The sequence below is a fragment of the Heliangelus exortis genome, chromosome 10 (assembly GCF_036169615.1).
Source record: "Heliangelus exortis chromosome 10, bHelExo1.hap1, whole genome shotgun sequence".
Classification (NCBI taxonomy): domain Eukaryota; kingdom Metazoa; phylum Chordata; class Aves; order Apodiformes; family Trochilidae; genus Heliangelus; species Heliangelus exortis.
In genome coordinates, this window is record NC_092431.1 from 21,265,110 (window position 1) to 21,285,317 (window position 20,208).

The window sequence follows — 20,208 nt, forward strand, 5'->3', positions numbered from 1 at the left end:
TCATTGCTGTCGTTTTTGTGTGGTTATTACTGATTATTCTGCAAGGCTGTATTTCAACCCTGCTGCCTGTGAACACCAACAAACCCAGACTAAACAGGATACAGTTAAAGATGAAATACTGTGTTTGCTGAGATATCAGCACAGGGACCTCAGCAATTTTTTATATGGGAAAACTGAATTATGGGTGCCAAGGGCTGAGAAGTCAGAAGTAAATGTAGCAACAACTTACATTTCAAGAGGAAAAACAGTTATGCTGAAGATAACGATCCTTCAGAATTTAAAAATTACTCCTCTTTCTGCAAATATGAGAGGAGTTTTCCCCTCCTTTCCCACTTAGATCTTTGCCAGAAGTTGAGGCTTCCTGTAGCTTCCAGGAATCAAATATGTCCCTAAATGTCTTGTCCCTGGTTACTGCTACCAGCTGCCTCTGGAGCTCTTGAGCAAACCTCTGGCTAAATAATCCTCAGCCCCTGCTCCCATCACCACCACTTCTGTTGCCTCCATTGGGTTCCAAAGAACTTCTCAGCCATTTCACACCTTCTAAAATTGTTTATTGGCAGAGAGAGAGAGTTGCTTTCATTGACACTTCAGGCCTAGGAGGTAGCCAGGGAGCTCAGAAAAGAAATGCAACCCCACTCCAGACTCTGGCACCACCACACACAGCACTGGGTACAGCAGCAGCCTAGAGATGCTGGCAGAGTTACCATGGATATATAAATATATATACACTGTTCTGATTTACAGGGACAACAGGAATGGTTTGCTTATCCCCAATACTTCATAGCAAAGAAAAAAAAAAAAAGCCAAAGCAAAACCCAACAAGCAAACAAAAGCAAATAGAACCACCACAGCTGGCTCCTCTAGGGAAGGCTGTATGATTTATCTGCAGTTAGTCCAAATCCTTGGTTTTCTCCATTATTGCTGTTCCATGGCAAACTGATCCCCTATCTTTCTCTTCAGTAGGTGGGTGCCAGTCCTGTCTCTGCACCCAGCATTGCACTTGCCCTCTTTGGGTGACAGGGAGCTGAGTGGCATCACACCCCCCATCCCCTCCCATGGGGGGGCACAGCTCTGCTTCCAGCTCCTCTTGCCCCCTGCCTGGGTGCAGACAGCAAGGATGCAGCCTACACCCCTGAGCTGTGGCTTTTAGGGGATCTGCTGCCCTTTTCCCACCACTTTCACTCCAAGATGCCATTGTACTTGAGAGGAAATCTGAAGTATTCCCTGTTCCCTTAGCAGAGGGAAGCAGTCATCTGGGTGACTGAGTAACCTCTGATATGACTGTAAATAACTACACTTAAAATTAACTCAAAGCCTCTATCTTAGGACCAGTGTGCCAGCTTCCAGGAGAAGATGGAATTTTTTCATGGCAGGCTTATCACTGGTTTCCTAAATGAACCAAGATAAGCAGAATGAACTCTTTCATGTGGCTGCTGTGATAAAAGCAAGGTCCTCAAGTTGGCAGCCTGTGGTAGGGGGGGTTCAAAGTGGAAATGAGAGCTGGCTTTTTTCTTTATTTCAGAGAATCTTGCTGCTATTTGTACACAGTCTATCTTGGTGGCTGGCATGGGCTGGAATACACGCTGGCTGTGGGCTTGGAAACCTCATGGCAGTCATCAGGAGTGCACCAGTCCTTGTGGCAGGCATCACACGGGCTGCTGCCAGGGCTTTGAACTACAAAAATAAATAGAGAAGAGAACTGCATTGTATTGGGAAGCCTGAGGCCCACTTGTCTCTCTTGGAGCACTCTCTGGTGAGAGTGTTTCACTTGGAATTTGTCCACCACATGTGGTAGCTCAGGAGGGAGAGAACAGAACAACGTTAGGCAGTGCATTGATCACTGAGCTGGTTTTGCAGTCCTCAGGAAACTCTCCCTCCCATTTTCTCTCTTGAGGACTCTGAACCTCACCATCTTTGCTGAGCTGGGCCAGTGGATGGATGTGTCAGATAGTGCAGCATTCTCCTAGGTTCTGCCAGGAACCCACATGCACACTCCCCCCCTGCAGCAGAATCTCAGTGCCCAGGCAGAGCCTTTTGTCTGCTTCCTTTGGCACTTGGACACCTCTGACCTAAGGGATGCTCTGCAGGGACCACTCTGCCCCAGAGCACTTGGGAGGCACATCCAGTGCTTTGGGGTGAAGCATTTTGTGGGTTAGACTGAAATAACCCAGAGCCTCCTCTCTCCTCCCTCACTCAGGTTTTTGGACCCAAAGGGAGGGCTGCACCACAGCTTTATTTGCTGTGCATTGCAGAGGTTTTATGACTGAATGAGTTTGTTACAGGTTACCAGGCAGGGTTTTGAAAGAAAGGAAAAAAAATTAGTATGAAGATTTCCCAATGAAACAACGTTGCAGATTTTATATATGACTTATGTCTTCAGTAAAGGTTTATTTAGTTTTTCCTTTTTTCGGTGCATTAGTTATTTGATATAATGTTGGTGAAAGAAGGAAGAAGAGAACTTAAGAAAGGATGAATTCCCTCATAAAACTGTCTATTTGTTTTGTGTCAGGGAGGGAATGCAAAGCAGCCATGAACTCAGTTCCTGACTATTCGAAGTTATCATAATAGCACAAATCACTGGAAATCCTTCTTTGCATTCTGAATGACTGGAAAGTAATTCAAAGTAACTATGTTCAAATTTGAGATAAGTCTCCAACATTTTTTTTTTTTAATGGTTAGACTGTGTTGTGAAAGGGAAAAATATATTGGAGTGAGAATTCTGTGAATTCTCCAGTGAACACTTTATCAACTCGAAGCTATTTAATTTAGCTTTAAAGCAGTGACATTTCATTTATCATAAAAACTTGTTTGTTGAGAACTTGCTGGCTGCATTACTGTCCACATGGGACGTGGCTGAGGGAGATGCACTGTGCAGGACACATCTGAGACAGCTCTGCTGCTGGCCTGGGATGGTGATGCTGGGGAGGCAGGGGCAGCTCTGACTGCCAGGGGCTTCCCCAGCTGCCTCCTGGGGAAGAAGACAGCGATGTGCCCAGGCTTTTAGGATGCTATTTAAAACAAAAATAAAGGGGAGAATGCCCTGGGCTTTGTTCAAACAAAATAAGGAGGAGAGGGACAGCTTGTGATGTGATGTGATGTGATGTGATGCTTGCTTGGCGTGGTGTCTGCCTGCTCTTCACAACAAGCAATGGTGTGGTAAAAACATTTAATGAACTTAGCAAAATGTGGGTTGTTTTCTTGCCTGGTGAGGGCAGAGCACATAATCCCACTTATTATTTGTATTAGAGAGCTTTAAGCAGAATTTGTAACTCTGTCTTTGCTCAGAACAAGATTATTTTTATCTGGCCCAGCCAATGCTTCTTTTTCACATTTGCAATAACAATTCACTGGGCCAGGTTTTGCATTTAGCTTAAAGGCATCTTGATCACTTCTGATTAAAGTAACATTTACCTAAATAATCATCTGAATGGAAGAGGTCACTCACCCATATTTATGGCCCCAAAAGAGTAATTCTAGGGCAATAACTGGGAGAAGGTAAAATCAGGTGGCAGCTTTGCTCATGAGAGCCCATTGCCAGTGTGCAGCATCTCTGCCAAACACCAGGAGACTGCACAAGTCTGAAAATCTTCTAGAGAATCCAGGTAAGAAAGGTTTCCATTATTTCATCTTAAGCAGCAGGCTACTGTGTGTAGTATTGGATAATCTGATTTGTATAAATTACATTTAATTCCTATCAGTGCAATAGATAGGAGTGAAGAAAAAAGGCTGAAGTAGAATGGTAGCATTTACTCTGTTCTTACTCCAGATTGAAGGCATTTTTATGGTAAATTTGAAGATAAAACGTAATTAAACACTCAAATCTTACCTATTTTTCTACAAATCCTTGAATACAGGTATATTATTTGTTACAGTGCTAACCACAAATCTATCCCTCACAGACTATGCCTATATTTTCTTAGGAATACATGTAGAATATAATTAATTAACCAGGAGTATAAATCCTGAGACTCATAGGAGACTTGGTAGTTCAAAGACTACTTTGGAGCCAGCGTGCATGCTTCCTTGTTTCATGTTTCTCCATTCTGTGCCATGAAAATTAATATCTGAGAATAAATTATTAATAAACCTTCAAAGCTCATTCCCTGCTCTGATTTAATTATCTAATTGATAATTGTGCAGATCAAGGATTCCTCTGATATTGATCTCGTTGCAACAAATGAATGCTAGAGCTGGATACACATTTGTGTAGAAAAACCAAACACTTCTTTAAGGTTGGTTACAAAAAAAATTATATTACATCTTAAATCTTTTTCCCAAATCATGTTATTAAAAGTGTAGTGCAAATATTTATCAACATGACATATTTTGCCTTCTATCTGCTGATTTTTTTTTTTTAATTCTTGAAGAGAGATATTTGTAATTTTGTTATACAGTGTAATTAGATAATTAAGGTGAGGAAATGTATCTCCCAGAAGCTACAGTTATGAAAGTTTATTAGTGTGTTAAAATCCAGCTAACTGAACAAGAAGGGGATACAGGTAGTGAGGTTGAAAAAAATGTTAGTTAGTTGGTGTTAGGAAGATCAAGCAGAGGAAACATTTAAAGTCCTGCTAGACTTGAGGGATTTGCAGATGTTGAGACTGGAAGAGTTATGTCATGTACAAACCTTTTTAATAGCAGCTACAAGCCCTAAACCATGTTGCAGTGTGAGCATTTCAAGGGCTGTAGGAGATAAGACTTAGCCATGGATGTGTTCACATCTGGACACATCAGCTTCCTCTGCAAAACCTTTATTTATTGAGCATTTATTATATGCTCAAGCTGAAAGCATCTGCAGCACTTATTGCCTTCCCTGGTGAGCTCTAAGCAGCTTTTGCCCTCTTTTTACACCGTTGTCTGCCACCTACTCCAGCCATAAAAGCCAGGAGGAGGGCAGAGCTGTGGGTGATAGGAAGCCAAGGCTCCTGATTTACCTTTTCTTTGCTCACTTTTGAGTCCAGATGTTCATCAAGGCTTCCCTTTGAACAAGTACCCCCAGCCCAACCACACTGGTGTTTATTTTCTCATGGATCTATCTCTGAGCAGGTAAGAAAATTTCTAACAAATTCATCTCTTAGGGAATGCCACGTTTTGGGGTTTTTTTGTTGTGGGTTTTTTTTTGGTTGTTGGTTTTTTTTTGGTTTTTTTGTTTTTTGTTTTTTTTCTGTGGTTTGCCATGTGTGGTGTTCCCTAGAAAGACCATCTCTTTGCCCATTGTCCAACAAACCCCCCAGGGCAGCTGGGCAGCTGTGAGAAGTTCCTGAACTGGAGCCAGAAAAGGCTCTGCTGAATAGTGGTGTGATGCTGAGAGTGACTGTGCTGGCCATGGGAAGGATCCCACAGCCAGAGGTGAAGGAAGGAAAGCCTCTCCTTTAGGATGTTAAACACTCCTGAAAGGTTGCTGAACTAAAAACAATACTGGAGGAAAGGTCCTACTGGATAAAAGGGCAATTAATACAGCCAGGTCTTTTTTGCCTCTGTTTTTACTGTTGTTTAAAAATTTTAAATGTTCTAGGCTTGTGTCTCCCCAAATTACAGAGTGGTGGCCATTGGGATTCAAAGCTCTTACTGTTTTTGGGGTGCTCTGAGGCTGAGATGAGGGCCTGAGCTGCCCCATTCAAAACGTGCCTATTGTAGCTTGATTTCTTACAGCCAAAAAAAAAAAAAAAAGTAGCGTTGGTTGGGAACTGGGAGCAGAAATGATGTAACACTGAGCATCTCTAAAGCTCAGTTTACTTGGGGTTGTTAATAGTGTATCTAAAGGGGAGGGGAAAGAGAATGTAAGAGATAGGAAGGAGAATGATGTGAATTGCTTAAGCACAAAGCAGATTTGGAAGATGAAAGAGTGAAGCCCCATGCCAAAGTAATTAGATGATATAAGCATGAGGCAGGAACGTTGGCCAGCACTTATCTTCATTTATAAATAAAGCTTCTGGACATTTCTTCTCATCCCCATTGAGAGATGAATATTGTGCTGTAAACCAGAGCTGCTCCAAACATCAGAGCCTGGATTCACCCAGTGGTGCTCTGCAGGGTCAGAGCAATGCAGGAAATCTCCCTGCTCTGACTGCATCAGGTGTCAGCACTCTGCCTTCCCACTCCTAGATAAAAGTTGTACAGAGAATAATAGGAAGACATGAATCCCACTTAGTCCCTTTTCTTGAAGGAGACTAATTCTGCTGAAGTGAACTTGAAATCTGGTTTTACTCAGCTGCAGCAAGACAGGCCCTCCAAACATGAGATCTGAATTTGAACAAATATCCTTCATTGCTGCTGAAATTCTCAAAGCTCTGGATGCCTTATAGCCCAGTAATGATAGTGGCAAGGGGTCATCTGTGGCCCCTGCACTCCTTTGAAAATTTCTGCTGTAGTGTTCTTTAAAAATTGCTTTTCTTTGATTCAGCTCTTCAACACGGTTCAGAACTTGACTTTGCAGGCAAAGCTGTGATTTTTTTTTCTAGTGAATGAATGCTATGAGTGTGATTTAATTCTGAGATTCCATTACTGTGCTGAGATGAGTGCTTGCTGGGGGCTCTGTCCATAACCTCTGGAACCTATGGAGATGTTGCCCAGAGCAGCAGAACAGAGAGGGGCACATTTCTAGGTGTAAGAAGTGTTTGTCCCCAGACTCCTGGGGGTAGCTCCCCTCCAAAGCATTTGGGATGTGGCTGATCTCACACCAAGTTTCTTCTCAAGCCAGGCTTCCCCGGGCAGAAAGCATCCAAATACTGTGTCCATTCTTGCTGTAAGTGGCACTTGAGAAGCCAGCTGGTTGTCTATAATCTTATTTTTCATTTCTGCTTGCTAGTTGCTAGGTCACAAAGATAGATAGGAGGAATAATATTAACTAATAGTTAATGATTACTGGTTTCTGTCACTGTAATGCCAGTCAAAGGCAAATGTGAGGGGAAGGTGTCAGCTGTGGTAGTTGGTAAAGAACAGGTAGAGTCACTTCCACAATCTGCATCACTGAAAACAAAAGGGAATTTTGGGTAGATTTTTCTAATTAAATATGACTACAAAAGTGTGAGGCCTCCTTACCTTTTTATTTCAAAAGGAAACTAAGGGATAAATCAAAAAAATTACAATGTCCCCAGACTCAAATCCATTTTGTGGGCTAAAAAATGTGCATTTAATGTTATTTTGTTTGACCCCTGATAGTGACCAAGTACAGGCAGTTTGGGGTGACTCTTGAAGGGATTGTCTAGAGCTGCCTGTCCTGCTGGTGTGCTGGATGTGTTTGGGCTGCTTGTCCAAACTGGACACACTTCTGCAAGGTCCAGTGTGTCATTTCATCCATTCATCCATGCCATCAGCCATTTTGGTTTACCTGAAAATATTTGTCTTAAAATGTCTTAAAATCTGGCAGCTCAGACACCTGTGTGATGGGGTTATGTCCAAGTTGGTGTTAGTTGGGTCCCAGTGTCCCTGGTTTGCCTCCTTCCCACCCAAGCCTGGATTGAGAATCCTCATTTTCAGAAATCTGGAGGTCCCAGAGATAGTTGCACCGAAGGGAAAATTTGATGTTAGTGAAAAATATGCTTTTAAAATACTTTCCACTTGTATAGAATATTGGAACATCCAGTGCTGGAGTGAAAATGAAAATAGATATATTATTCTTATCCTAATCCTTCCATATATTACAAGGATTCTGTTGCTTTTTCCACTTGTTCTTGGATTGAATTTATAAAACTATCTTAGCAAAGTACCACAATAAAACACTCTCCAGCTGACAATAATCTCTCTCTCAGTATTATTTAAGATTTTCTCTGATACGCTGAACTTTTTACAAGACTATAACTGGATAACATGGGTGACATTTTATTCTTCATTTCCTAGAAGAAATGTAAGAGGAAGGGGGCCAAGCAATTATTTATCTTGTGTATTGAGAAAAATACTGATTTTAAAACGAGAGGCTGCCTTGTGTGACTTTCTGCTTTCTCTTATCAGAAGCACTGAATTATTACACCATCTTTTGCTTTACAAACCACTCTTGTTTTCTTGTTTAGGCCATTGCAGAGGAGCTGAGCTGAGCTCTGCCCTGGCTGGTGTTATTCCAGTTTTGATGCTGGATGCCAAAGCAAGGCTCTTGGCTTCCCTCCTAGAAACCCTTGAGCAAACCAGGTACTTCATGACCCCAAACACTTCCACACTGAGCAGTTTGCACACTTAATGACCATTCTTTCTTTGCTTTCTCTTCTGAACCTTCAGCAGACCCCAAATGTAAATATAAAGCTCTTAACTGGAGTTTCTAATGTGGTGCTCACCAGGGATCAGGGTGGCTGAGATGTTGTGTGTCTGGGGATGCCAGCACCACGTGGAGTGCATGCTTCAAGGGAAAAGACTTCACAAAACTTGTGTTGCTTATTCCACAAAACGATTGAAAAAGATTGCTGGGTTTTTTCCTCATCTGATTTAATGGGACAGTATAATGAGAGTTTCTTTAATACTCTTATTGTGCTTTTTTTCTCTGGGGAATCACAAAAGCAGTCGTTGCACTGGGATTTTGTTTTTCAAAGCATGCTTACTGCAATGGATGAGAACCTGCTCCCTGTTGCAATTACTAATCATATCTGTAAGTAGGTTGGGTGTGGGGAAAAACATCTTTTTCAGCCTACAATTTGATTTTGTAAAATAGCTGAAGTCTTCATTTTAACATTAGCAATTTTTCTATCAGCAATAAACACTCCCCACAAAATTCAGCCCGCAGTATTTTTTTCAGAAAATATAAGTAAAATGTACAGCAAAACATACTATATCTTGATTATCTGTAGTCATCGAGGGAAATTAAATAAAATTGGCCAACACCTTTTGTAAGAGCCTCAGTGGTGATGGTTGGGGGTGTTCACAGCACCCAGACAGGGCAGTGTTAGCACTGAGCATCTATCTGTCTGGATATCTGATCAGGAGCTGAAGGTTGTTTATTGTCAAATAGTAAATGCTGGCAGTGGCTGGGATCCACTGGAATGCTGCACAGCTGCACCATTACTCAGACTTTCCCTTTTCTGAGTTCAGTAATCCCTTCAATATTGCATTAAATGTGGTTTTAATATTTATCTGGATAAAAACGTGCTGAATATTGCAACTGCTTCGTTCTGATGTTTGTCACGTAGGAAATGTGTGGAAGGCAGAAGGTAACAAGTTTTTTATTGCTTGCTAAAGCCCAACGTAGCTGCTGCTTCCCTGCTCTGCCTGGGCTCTGGGAAGCACTGGGGAAGTTTTTCAGCTTCCTTGGACACAGAGGCACCTCAGAGGTTCTGCAGCCAAATTTCAGGCCCCAGTGCTTGGCTGAACTCTCTGAGCTGACCCCTCACCCCCTGCAAGAATCAGAGCTCCTCTGGATCCCGGTGTCAGTGGAACTGAGAGGATGGAGTTTGGATTTGTTGTACTTCATAGGCCAAGTGCTTGACAAGCCAGGAGCTGGAATGGTTTATTAATATGTCACTTCTTTTTTTTATTAGTTTTCTTAAACGATCAGCCAGTCTATTGTTAGCTGATCTATTGTATCTTTCCCAACTTTTTTTTTTTTTAAACAATTTTTATCTATGAACCAGATTATTTGGATAACAGTGATTACAATTAATGATGTGGGAGCAGGGAAATATGCTCCCCTTATGTTGTGGGTTCAGAATTAAGACAGGGAATCCAAATACATGCAATTCAAGTTAACCACATGGTCTGATGCAGTCCTGGAGCTCACTGTGTCCATGTGTTTCCACCAGCAATTGCTTTCCCAGATGCTGAAAAAAAGGAAAGTACACCAAATGGAATGGATTGTAGGCACCAAAGATAACCCATTGCTGCTTGGGATGGTTGCTTTGCACATCAGCCTGATCTGGAAGCAAGTGGGGCAGTAGGAATGGAGAAGGTAATTTGAAAAAAACATATTTGAATTCAAAGGTTTTGTTTTGTTTGGTTGGTTTTATTTTTGGGGTGGTTTTTTTTTTTTTTTGTTTTTTTTTGGTTCTTTGCTGCTGTTTTCTGTTCTGTTTTGCCCAGCTGAATTAGTAATAGCTTGATCAGACTTAAGCAAAAAGCCTCTTGAATCCACTAGCTGCAGGTCCCTGATCCAAGCAGGAGAAATGTGCATTCAGAGAAGGAGGAATCCCTGGTGTCTGTGTAACTACTTCCCCTGTTTCCCTGCCAGGTAAAGCTGATTGCAGTCACTTGCTGGCAGTCCCAGTGGCACCAAGAAGTGATGGGTCATGGGGACTAAACCCTGCATTCATCCTGAGCTGGTCCCCTAAGGGAAAGGTGGGAGAGTGTTGGGGAAGCTTGAGTGAAAGTTGCTTCTGTTCCATGGAAATGTGGAAAGCTTTAGGAACAGAACTGTTGACACCTTCTCGGGTGTAAAAAACCCAAGTTTGACTGAAGTGTTCCAAGAAGCAGACACTGAAAGTGAGAAGCTTTGCATTAAGGTAAAATTCCTGTGTAATAATCTGGGATGTTAACTTGCATTGCTTTATCTCATTATGTCTTTATGATAAAGACTTTTCAGCTCTTGGCTTGGCAGATTGGCTCATTGCCTCACTGGCAAACTGTTTTGATTCAAATGAACAGAAAAATTTTATGTTTCTTTCTTTGTTTAAGAAGAAACTCACAAAAGTGAAAAGGACATAAGCTCCCCGTGTTTGGATTTTGGCTTCCCAGTGTTCTGCAGTACACAAACCAGTTTCTCACCCCATGCCCCTTCACAAAACACTGACAGGCAGTGGATCTCCCCTGTCCAGCCCCTGGAGCAATGCATCATCTTTGATCTTTATACCCAGGACAATGATTTATCCTCTAGTAATAGCATAAAAATGAATTAGCCCCATCCCATTACAGACACTGCATATTATTTCAAAGGAAAAGAATTACAACTATAGGTCATCTGCTTTTGATAGTAAAACAGTACAGATTTATTAGTATTTATTTAATGCTATATTCTTATGGAGATGAAAGTCACAGCACGGTCATTTTAACCCTTTTCCTGTCTTTTGGAACACTGCTTAATTATTAGGGTTTTTTCTGTGTAATGAGGTTGGTTTGTTTGTTTTTCCAAGACTGATGTCAAGAGACACAAAGAGAAGTCCAGGAGAAGATAAAGGATCTGCCAGGTGAGAAAGGCTCTGGGAGTCGGGAACTTCTCTTCCCCATAGCATGGGATAAGTCTGATGAGGAGATGGGCCATAATTCTACCAGGAAGGTAGGTAAAAACACCAGGTAAGGGTGCATATTCCCCACACCTGGGCAGGTCACTGTTGTCACAATCACAGCCTGGTGAGTAACTTTTACATCACAATCCTCACGAGTAACGTCACAGCCCCCGAGCCACAGGGGCTGCTTTGCTGCCATGTCACATTTATTTAATTGCTTTTCCACTGTCACACCACAGCTGCTTTTAATTCTGCCCAATCAACATTTTTCTCACTCAGCAAACATGTTTCACATTATGTTCTCCCCAGATCAACAGGCATTCATTTTTCTATCAGATGAAACTTTCAGCCCTTGGTCTCGAGTGCTGCAGACTTCTCCTTGCAGTCCTTCTTGCTTGCTGCCTGCAGAATATTTTTCCAATCAAAACACTGCTTCCTGCCTTGATTCAGAAGCCACCACTTGCAGATCAGTGTGAGGTATGTTCTGTGAGGCTTAGGTCATTACTCAGGACTGGAGCTTTCCTCTCCCTACACACAAATGTGTGTGTTAGTACTCATCAGTATCATTTATTTATGGTCAAGGAGGCACCAACCTCCATAGGCTTTTACAGTCCTGGCCTCAAGCAGCCTGGTTTTTTTGGCACAATTTGTTGTTTTGCTCTCTGTGTCATTGGTGTGTGGCTCTGTCCCCATGTCCTGGCTGTGTTTGAGCATGGCAATAAGCAGGGAGGAGGCAGGAGGTTGGTTCCCCCCCTCCCAGAGCTGCATCCCCAGCTCCCCGGGATGGCACTGGCAGAAGGACAGTCCCTGGCCCTGGCAAGGAGCAGGGTGGAGCTGAGGAGCCCACCAGTTTTTATTTATGGAAAAACCTTGCAGGAGGATAAGGTGGAGGAATCGTACAACACTAAATGCTGTTATTCAGAGATGGATATCTGCAATTTCTGTGCTCAGTCTGGGGCCACTTCCACAGATAGGCGAGGCAGCTGGGCTGCATCTGGTTTGTATCTAAAAAAGACCTTTGCTCATGAATAAGTACATGATTGAAAAGAACATTGCAGGTCTAATCTACTTACACTCATAAAACCTCAACTTCAATATGGGTACCCTTGGAATAAGGGATGAAGCAATTTTGTCAAGTTTTAATGCAGAATCATTTTATATTTACATTAGTAAAAGCAGAGTTTAATGCCAAGAATGTGTATAGCCAGACATTGTTTGGGGGGTTCCAAACATAATTCCGTGTTTATTTTTCTGTCTGGAAGGTGGTTGCTAAATCCCTACAATCACCACACAGTCTGGCTGTTGGGCTTTCAACAGTAGCTGCTCTGATTGCCAAGCTGGGTCATCAATAGCAAGATTCAAGTTACAATTAAGAAAAAACAGAGGACACCTAATAGCTGAAAGGAGGCTCCATGAAAATAAAACCTCCTCACAGATTTGGGGTTTTTAGTGTCTTTTTTTATTGGGAGTCTTCTTTCTGAAAGACAGAAGCAATACATTTGCCTTTTATAGTAACTGTAACCAATGCTATAGTCCTTTAACTATGGTTTTCTCTGTGAGCATGGCCACAATTTTTTGGTTTTTTTTCTATTGCAGTCCACCTGCTTTATTTAAACCACAAATTGCAGTTTTGCTCTTTTCCTTTACACTGCTGCACAGGCCTCAAAACCATTCCTTCCATCCCAGGTACAAGAAGGAAATAATTGCTCCTTGCCCCTGGGCTTGAGCAGAGTTCTTTCATTAAAAAAACTACATTTTACTTAGGAGAATAACATCATGTGGCAGGGCTATGGCAACAATAACACCTCTGCTGCCAGAAAACACTTACCCTGGGTGGCTCAGATGGCCCCAAATATTTAAGAGCATTTTTCTTTTATTGTAAATTCCCTGTGGTACATTATTTTCTACTGAGAGCTAATAACTACCCTGTCTGTAAAGCAACTGGTCTTAAGTTTATTAGCTTGCAAGACAGAAAAATAACAGACACATATCACAGACATTTAACAAAGATATCTTTCATGGGTTTCTGTATTTTTTCATATGCACCAAACATTTCCCTTTAGGTAGAAAAACACATTCTGAACCACATTCTCAGTAATTTCTTATGAAGTGGAGCACGTTTTCCAAAAAGTCCTCAATGCTTCACCAAACACGGGGTCTCTTTTCTAAAACTTTTTGCAAAAGAAAAACCATGTCAGCTTCCCCAGAGAAGCTGTTCCACCCTTGCTGCAGCAGCCATACCATTTTCCTTGGCATCAGGGCAGAACCTCATCCTAGTCCTGCACTCAGGTGGAAACCATTGCACAAACATTGCACAAACATTGCACAAACACGTGTGCTGTCACCTCTGCAGGCAGTGTAAATACCTATTCACACTTTAATTTATTCCTTTTGATTGTGGTGTGGGTCCCAAGAGGATGATGCATGAGATGACCCTAGAGCCAAGGGGCAGTGATGATCCTTCTGGTGCAGAGCTTCCCCCTGGCTGAGTGCATCTTGGCTGGGTGATGCCTACACTCCAGTCAAACATGAGTATTTTTGGTTTGAAGGAGTCCATTTTCAGATAAAATTTTTAGCCAGAGTATAGTGAGACTGTGAGGAGGTGTAAGCCACCCTCAGCTCTCTATTTTTTGGTACAAGGTGGTGCTCAGGAACGAGGAGCACTTGATTGCTGGGTTGCTCTCACAGTGACTGCTCCTCTTGAAACAGCAGCACAGCACAGGTCAGCTTGCCAAGGCCACAGTAAGCAGCAGGCACTAGGGGAAAAATGGGGGAAAAAAGGGGCCATGTTTGGTGAAATTATTTCTGCTTTTAAAGTGGTCTCTGCAATTTTTGGAATGTGAATTTTGGTGTGCAAAGAATTTGAAAAATTGCTCCTCCCAAGTGACTGGGCTTTTGAGTCAAACCATGTGGAACTTCAAAAGCTGGAGCTGGATGTTGTGAAAGTCCTCCAGGGCTGTACTGAAGTTGTGGCAAAAGTTTTGGTAGCTTAAATAGAGACAGGAACAAGCCTGCAATTATTCTTTTTCTGAGTTCAAATAAGAGTTGCTCTGATGAGTAATAAGTAATAAAAAAATAAGTAATAAAATTCAAAGGAGAACAATAGTTGTACATCCTGGAATGTCAATATTAACAGGATCCACTGCACTCCCAAACCCAGTAAGGTGAAAAACAGAGGAACTCTTTTTCTGCCCCAAAACACCCAAGATCTCCCCAAAAGCCTGCCTGGGTGGTAACGTGAGAGGACAAGGAACTGGGTTAAAAAAAAAATCAGAAGTGATGGAAGCTTCACACTAAAAGAGCAGGGATTATGTGCAGCACTGAAGAGGGAGGGGGGATGCTGGTGTTTTATGGTCAGACAGTTTCAGATGTCTGACAAGGAATGTCTGTAAGTCTCTCTATATTGCCTCACCTACTAAAAGGAGCACAAAGCTGCAATAATTTCTTGTCAGAGAGCCAGTGGAGCTTCAGCTGTGAGCTGTGGTGGCTCTGCATGATGCACAAGGAGAGCAGGCACTGGGCAGAAAGCTTCCTCTCTTCCTCACCCTCTTCTGCTCCAAGATACTAAGTTTGGGTTTTTGTTGTGTTTTTTTTTTTCTGGATGAGTGGCTGTTGCTAATTTGGATAGAAATTATTTGGCGACAATTCTTGTGGAAAAAAAAAAAAAACCCATAGAACATTGGGAAACATTTGCAAAATGTGGATAGTACAGTCCTGGGTTTTATTTGGACAGTTTCCCAGACACTGCAGAAATGGGAGCATAATGCTTTTACATTGTGAATGTGAAATGAAATGGCTTTTTAAAGATATGTTAAAGTACCAAATCTAGAGTATAATATTCAGAGTGCTTAGAAAAATTTGCTTGACTTTTTCTGTCCACCACTAGAAGCACAATTGGGAAACAGAAAAAAAAAAAAAAAAAAGCCTTCTGTGATGTAGTGAAAACTCATGTGAGAAATCCAAACTAGGATTCCAGCTGAGATTAAAAGAGTGAAGGTGTTCCAGGCAGCTTTATGGGGTGTACATACCATTTACACATTCTTTAATTGTTGTCAGAAAACACAGTATTCCCCTTATTTGGGATTATTTTAGGACTCCACCAAATTCAGACTTTATACTGAGTAACAGATTCTGTTTTATCATAAAACCAGCAAGAACTGTGGTGTTTGGAACTGTTTTATTGAATAAACATTGATGCTATTTACCATATTTACTTCTGAACAGGACCCTTAGGCATTACTCCCTTAGAGACCCCGAGGACAGACATTTAGATATTTCCAAATTTCAAAGAAGATCAGGTTGGACATGGAGAGCATTTACATTTTTTCCATGGAGAACAACACCAGGGACAGAATGATGGGGCCCTCAAAACAGGGTTCTTGGGTCTGTGGGGCTCTTGTGCCATCCCCTTTGCAGCAGGTATTTTAGTTGGTGGGTATTTTATTTTTCCTCTGGCACTGTGGACTCATCTCCATCCAGCTTTTGACTCTACTGCAGATACTGACAGGAGGAGAAAAGGGTATTTGGGTATATTGGGGTATATTTGGGTATATTATGCCTCTGCCTACCTTTTTTTTCTGATTTTTAAAGTATTTCTCGTTTTGTGGTTTTTCATGGTTTTTCAACAGGAATTTTGAAGTCCTTGGGATTTAGAACAGAAAGTAACTGGGACTATTGAAAATTCTGGTCCCAGTTTCTCCTGCTTTATGGCAGTCACTAAATAAAGACAAAAAGGTTCCCGTCCTCTGGCCAAGTCCAGCAGCACTGAGCTGTGGAAGCTGGGAAGGTGACAAAAATAGCTTTAAGTCCTGGAAGCTGCTTTCAGAACTGAAGTTTTTCAGTGTTCAGAGCTGATCTTTCTTTCCATCCTCTTGTGCTTGGAGGAAACATTTGTGTGGTTGGCTGGAGACAATTTACAGATGGTGGAGGTAAACTTGGGGCTTGCAATCAGCCCCTTATCTGTCTGCACATCCTGCTCACAGATGATTAATTTGTGCTGGATTAACCATGGGTAAACAGCCCTGGATGTGTGGTTGACCAAATAGTTCTGCTTTGACTGCAACACATCCCAGACCAATAAAAAAAGAATTCAGGGCTGCCACCAAATACAATGGTTTTTCTGTAATAGTCAGAGAATGCAGTTTGTAATTTGAAACTGTTGTAGAAATGCAGAGGCATGTGTTTGGTGTAGGGTTTTCACATGCCACCTAAAAGGGGAAAAAAAAATAATAACTTTTTGGATGTTTCCCTATTGGTTTTTTAAAATTGCAGCATGGTCTTCATGTTTGGTTGTTTTTAAAATTCTGAACTTAAAAAAACCCCACATTCAGAATCTGTAAATAACTTTTTTCTTTGGATTTTTTTTTTTTTTATTTGCTTCATTTATCCCTTCTCAAAAGTAAATTGATTTCTGATAAAATGCATCCACTGCCAGTTATAGTCTAGAAACACGAGGATTATGGGCTTGAGCTTCAAAATTCTGGAGTCTTAAATATTTATTCCAGTGAATCCCTTTAGCAGAATAAATTTTAGATTTTTTGCTTTGCAGTGCTAACCCTTGAAGTTGGGCAATCTCCTTCTGTTCCTTTTCCTTCCTCTTCCTTTTTTCTGAAAAAAAATCAGTGTAATTCAAGTGTCTGTGGCCATTGCTTGCAGGTATCACTCCTTCCTCCAACCTGTGCACTTGGGGCAGAAGACATTCAAAGGCAAAGTGTTAGTTGCATAAATATATGTATATCTATCTATATATATATATATATACTGTCCTCAGCCCCCAAAATCTGCCCAAATCCATGGTGTGCTGAGTGCCTGAGCAATTTGTACCATGGAGAAGGGCTTTACGTTTGGGGAAGGCAAAAAGGAGACATAAAAGTTTTAGGGTTTCCAACTTTCTTTTACTCAACACAGAGCAGTAAGAATTTATATGTCAAACCCCCTGCCTGCCTGTGAGGGGTCTGTTTCAAATGATAAGAGGGACAAGGAGAATGGTGTGTGCTGCAGTGGTGTCATGTTTACAGGACTGGATAACAGGGTATTTTGTGGATTTTTATCAGATTTATATACAGCTGGTTATAGAAGTGCACTCTGGGTCCCCTCAGTTTTATCATCATGGTAAAATAATTAATTTTCTTTCCTAAAATTGGAGAACTTCAATATTCAGAGAGTCCTGCCTGGGCTGTTAAAGATGCCAAGGCAGAGCAATATTTCAGCTGCATAGAAAGGCCACTAAAAAGATGGAGTGGTTGTCATGAACTGGGGTTTTTCCACAGAACTGTGCTATAAATGGCATTATTATTGCTTTACCTGAAATTGCAATTTACACATTATATAGGCCTGAAAAAATCTGGGACATTTATTTCCCTTCCCTATAGTAGTCTGTAAGTAGAGTGACACCATTAATGAAAGAGCCTATAAATGACTGCTAATTATGTGACCAGGTTGAGCCAAATGGGACGAGTTCCCATTTCATTTTAATTGATAACTTCACCATTTCATTTTAATTGATAACTTCAGTTCTGATCTGACAGCACAACATAATTAATAATGGCAGCAACAATTGGTAATTGGGAAATAAAGATTGTAAATTATACTTGCAGGGTTTCATATGTGTGATAGGAATATATATATATATGTGTGATAGGAATATATATATATATATAACAATTTATCCTGGGAAATTGTTTATAAGCTTTTGTTGTAGTTTTCCTTCAGAGATACTTTCCAAGCAGCCCTTTGGTTGTGTCCCCCTCAATCTCACTCCAGTAGTTGGCAGAGAAGGGAGTTGTTCAGTCAATGTCATTTAGAGCCATTAAGAAAGATGTCTATGAAGTTATCACATCTTCAGGGGACCAAAGCAACTCTGCCCAGAAACATATGAAATCTATTTCATACAAACACCTGACCAAAAAAAAAAAAAAAAAATCATTCCTCAGTCATGGATTTTAAGGTGTAATGATATCTATGTAATAGGATTTTGTCCAAAGTAGAAAATATGTGTGGAGGTGGATTTGGAGATATTTTTGTTTGAGTTCTCTGATGTCTCTATACCCACCCCAACTGCCTCTATCAGAGGGTGGAATGTATTTACTCTGCATCCCAAGCTGTGTGGTTGGTTTAAAAAAAAAAAGAAGTGTGGTTTCTCTAGGAATTTACACTCCAAATGAAGCCACCATAGAACACGAAAATAACAAACAAATGGGAGGGTAGGAAATTAAGAACAGGAGGTAAAGTAAATAAAAATAAAGAGCCAGAACTCCAGCTGCTGAAAATTAGTGTAGTTCTATTGAAGCCCATGCAATTACACAAACTGAGCAATTGTTTCATTATTTTTATTTATTTTACCCTTTGTTCCTTCCTGTAGTTGGAACTTTGAATTAATTGGGCTGAATTAACCTCAGCTGAGGAGCAGTTGTGATATCCAGCAGGATGCACACCCACGGGAGGAGAGGGAAGGGGCAGAGTGGGTACCTGCTGAGGAGGACTTGGAGGGAAAAGTCTCCATCTACCTACACCAGAGCTGTCCTCAAGTGCATACTTTCTTTTTTTTTTTTTTTTTTCCTTTGGGTTTTCTTTCCTGTTTTTTCCCTGTTTTTTTCTCAGCAGAGGTCACCCCAGTGGGGAGCCTGCCTGTTGGTGTGGGTGCAGAGGGCTCTGCAAATGTCCCCAGAGGTGGCAGTGGCAGGTGTGGGGGGCTCATAAATAAAATCACCATAAAAACACAGACACAAAGTGTTGCCCCTCTCCCTTCTTTTTTTTTTTTTTCCAGCCTGACCTCAACCCTGACCACGGGAAACTTGAGAGCAGGGCTCAGATGTGCAGCAGGGTTTGCAGGGTGGGTGGCACAGACCTTACCTGTCCCAGAGGGGAGGGAGATGCAGGGTGGCAGCTGAGTAAATCCCCACAGGGGGGGAAATAAAGGAATGCAAAAAAAGTAGGAATGCAAAGTTACAGGTTGAAATAAATGCAGTTTGGGGCTGAATTGGTTAAAATGGGTTTAATAGAATGGTGGGGGGCTTTTATGATAATGACTGTTTTAACTTGGAAAGCAAAATATGTCCTGTTTAGTAGAGATTTCTGAATAAAATGATGACTGGTAAGAAATTAATTTTCAGGACAAAAGACATTTCTCATCCAGGTGTTTTCTCCTGTAATTGTTACACAGTAAATCACTCACGAGTCAAAGGCTTAATCCATTGCTCATTCAATGCTTAAGTGTATATAGATATATAGATATATATGTATATATCTAGGCCTGTACATCATTAAGAGGAACTACATTAAAAGAACATTAATCTGTGAGGTCTTCTGAAGCAAGGAGTGGTAGCAGTAAGTGGATTTGCAGTTCTAATTCCTCTGCCTTTTTCATTAAGGCACAGCCTTACAAGTTCACACATACTCCAGGCAGTTTCCTGCTCTTTCTTCTTTCTTTTCATTATTCACTGCAGAGCCCTCTCACATCTTTAAGGCTTGAAATAAATCTGGAATTATACATTTGCTTTTGGCCTCATTTAGGACATTCATCAATGTATGAGCGAGGTACGTGGGGAATATTCAGACATTTATCTCCTTGTGACATACAGGGCTCCTGTTTCCATCTTAAAGAGAAAGAACTTGAAGAGAGGAACTGAGCTACTTAAAATTATATCAAGAAGGTTTAAACTGGTACAGAGAAATGAGGCTGATTCAGGCTAATTGTAACTACATCATCCAGTGGTTCTTTTTTGACTCTTCAGATATTTAAGTAGATAACAAACAGGTATTTGTTTTAAGAACCAAAATTTTAAATTCAAAGAAAAAAAATTGGATACCTAATGGTAATGAAAGCTATTTGATGAGATTTCTACTCATGTTGAAATATAAATTGTAAACATTCCTCTTTAGCAGTTCTCTAAGAGCTTTTCTTTTCCTAATAGTCCTTGTGTGTGATTCATCCTACCACAATTCTGTGAAGAGATTAGTTTTGGAAATTGTGTCACTGGTAGAGGGTTCAATATTTTCATTATTCAGTGTGAATTCATTAGTGGTAAGGGTAAAATTATAGTCAGTTACTTTTATTTCCTCCATGAAAATA

General features: G+C 41.1%; 2 long non-coding RNA genes across 4 annotated transcripts in view; one reads left to right on the forward strand and one right to left on the reverse strand.

Moving 5' to 3' along the window:
- Nucleotides 1-4,821: 4,821 nt before the first annotated feature.
- On the forward strand, nucleotides 4,822-9,862 carry LOC139800596 (uncharacterized). The gene is made up of 3 exons (XR_011727827.1): nucleotides 4,822-5,046; nucleotides 8,010-8,124; nucleotides 9,723-9,862. It is a non-coding gene; the product is annotated as an uncharacterized lncRNA (long non-coding RNA).
- Nucleotides 9,424-20,208, reverse strand: part of LOC139800593 (uncharacterized) — a 53,864-nt gene continuing 43,079 nt past the window's right edge. The window contains exon 6 of one of the 3 annotated variants that reach the window (XR_011727819.1): nucleotides 9,424-9,740. This is a non-coding gene — a long non-coding RNA (uncharacterized lncRNA). Of the gene's footprint in view, nucleotides 9,741-10,904; nucleotides 12,616-13,460; nucleotides 13,895-20,208 lie in introns of those variants that run through there. The other 2 variants (XR_011727820.1, XR_011727821.1) reach the window with 2 other exon arrangements.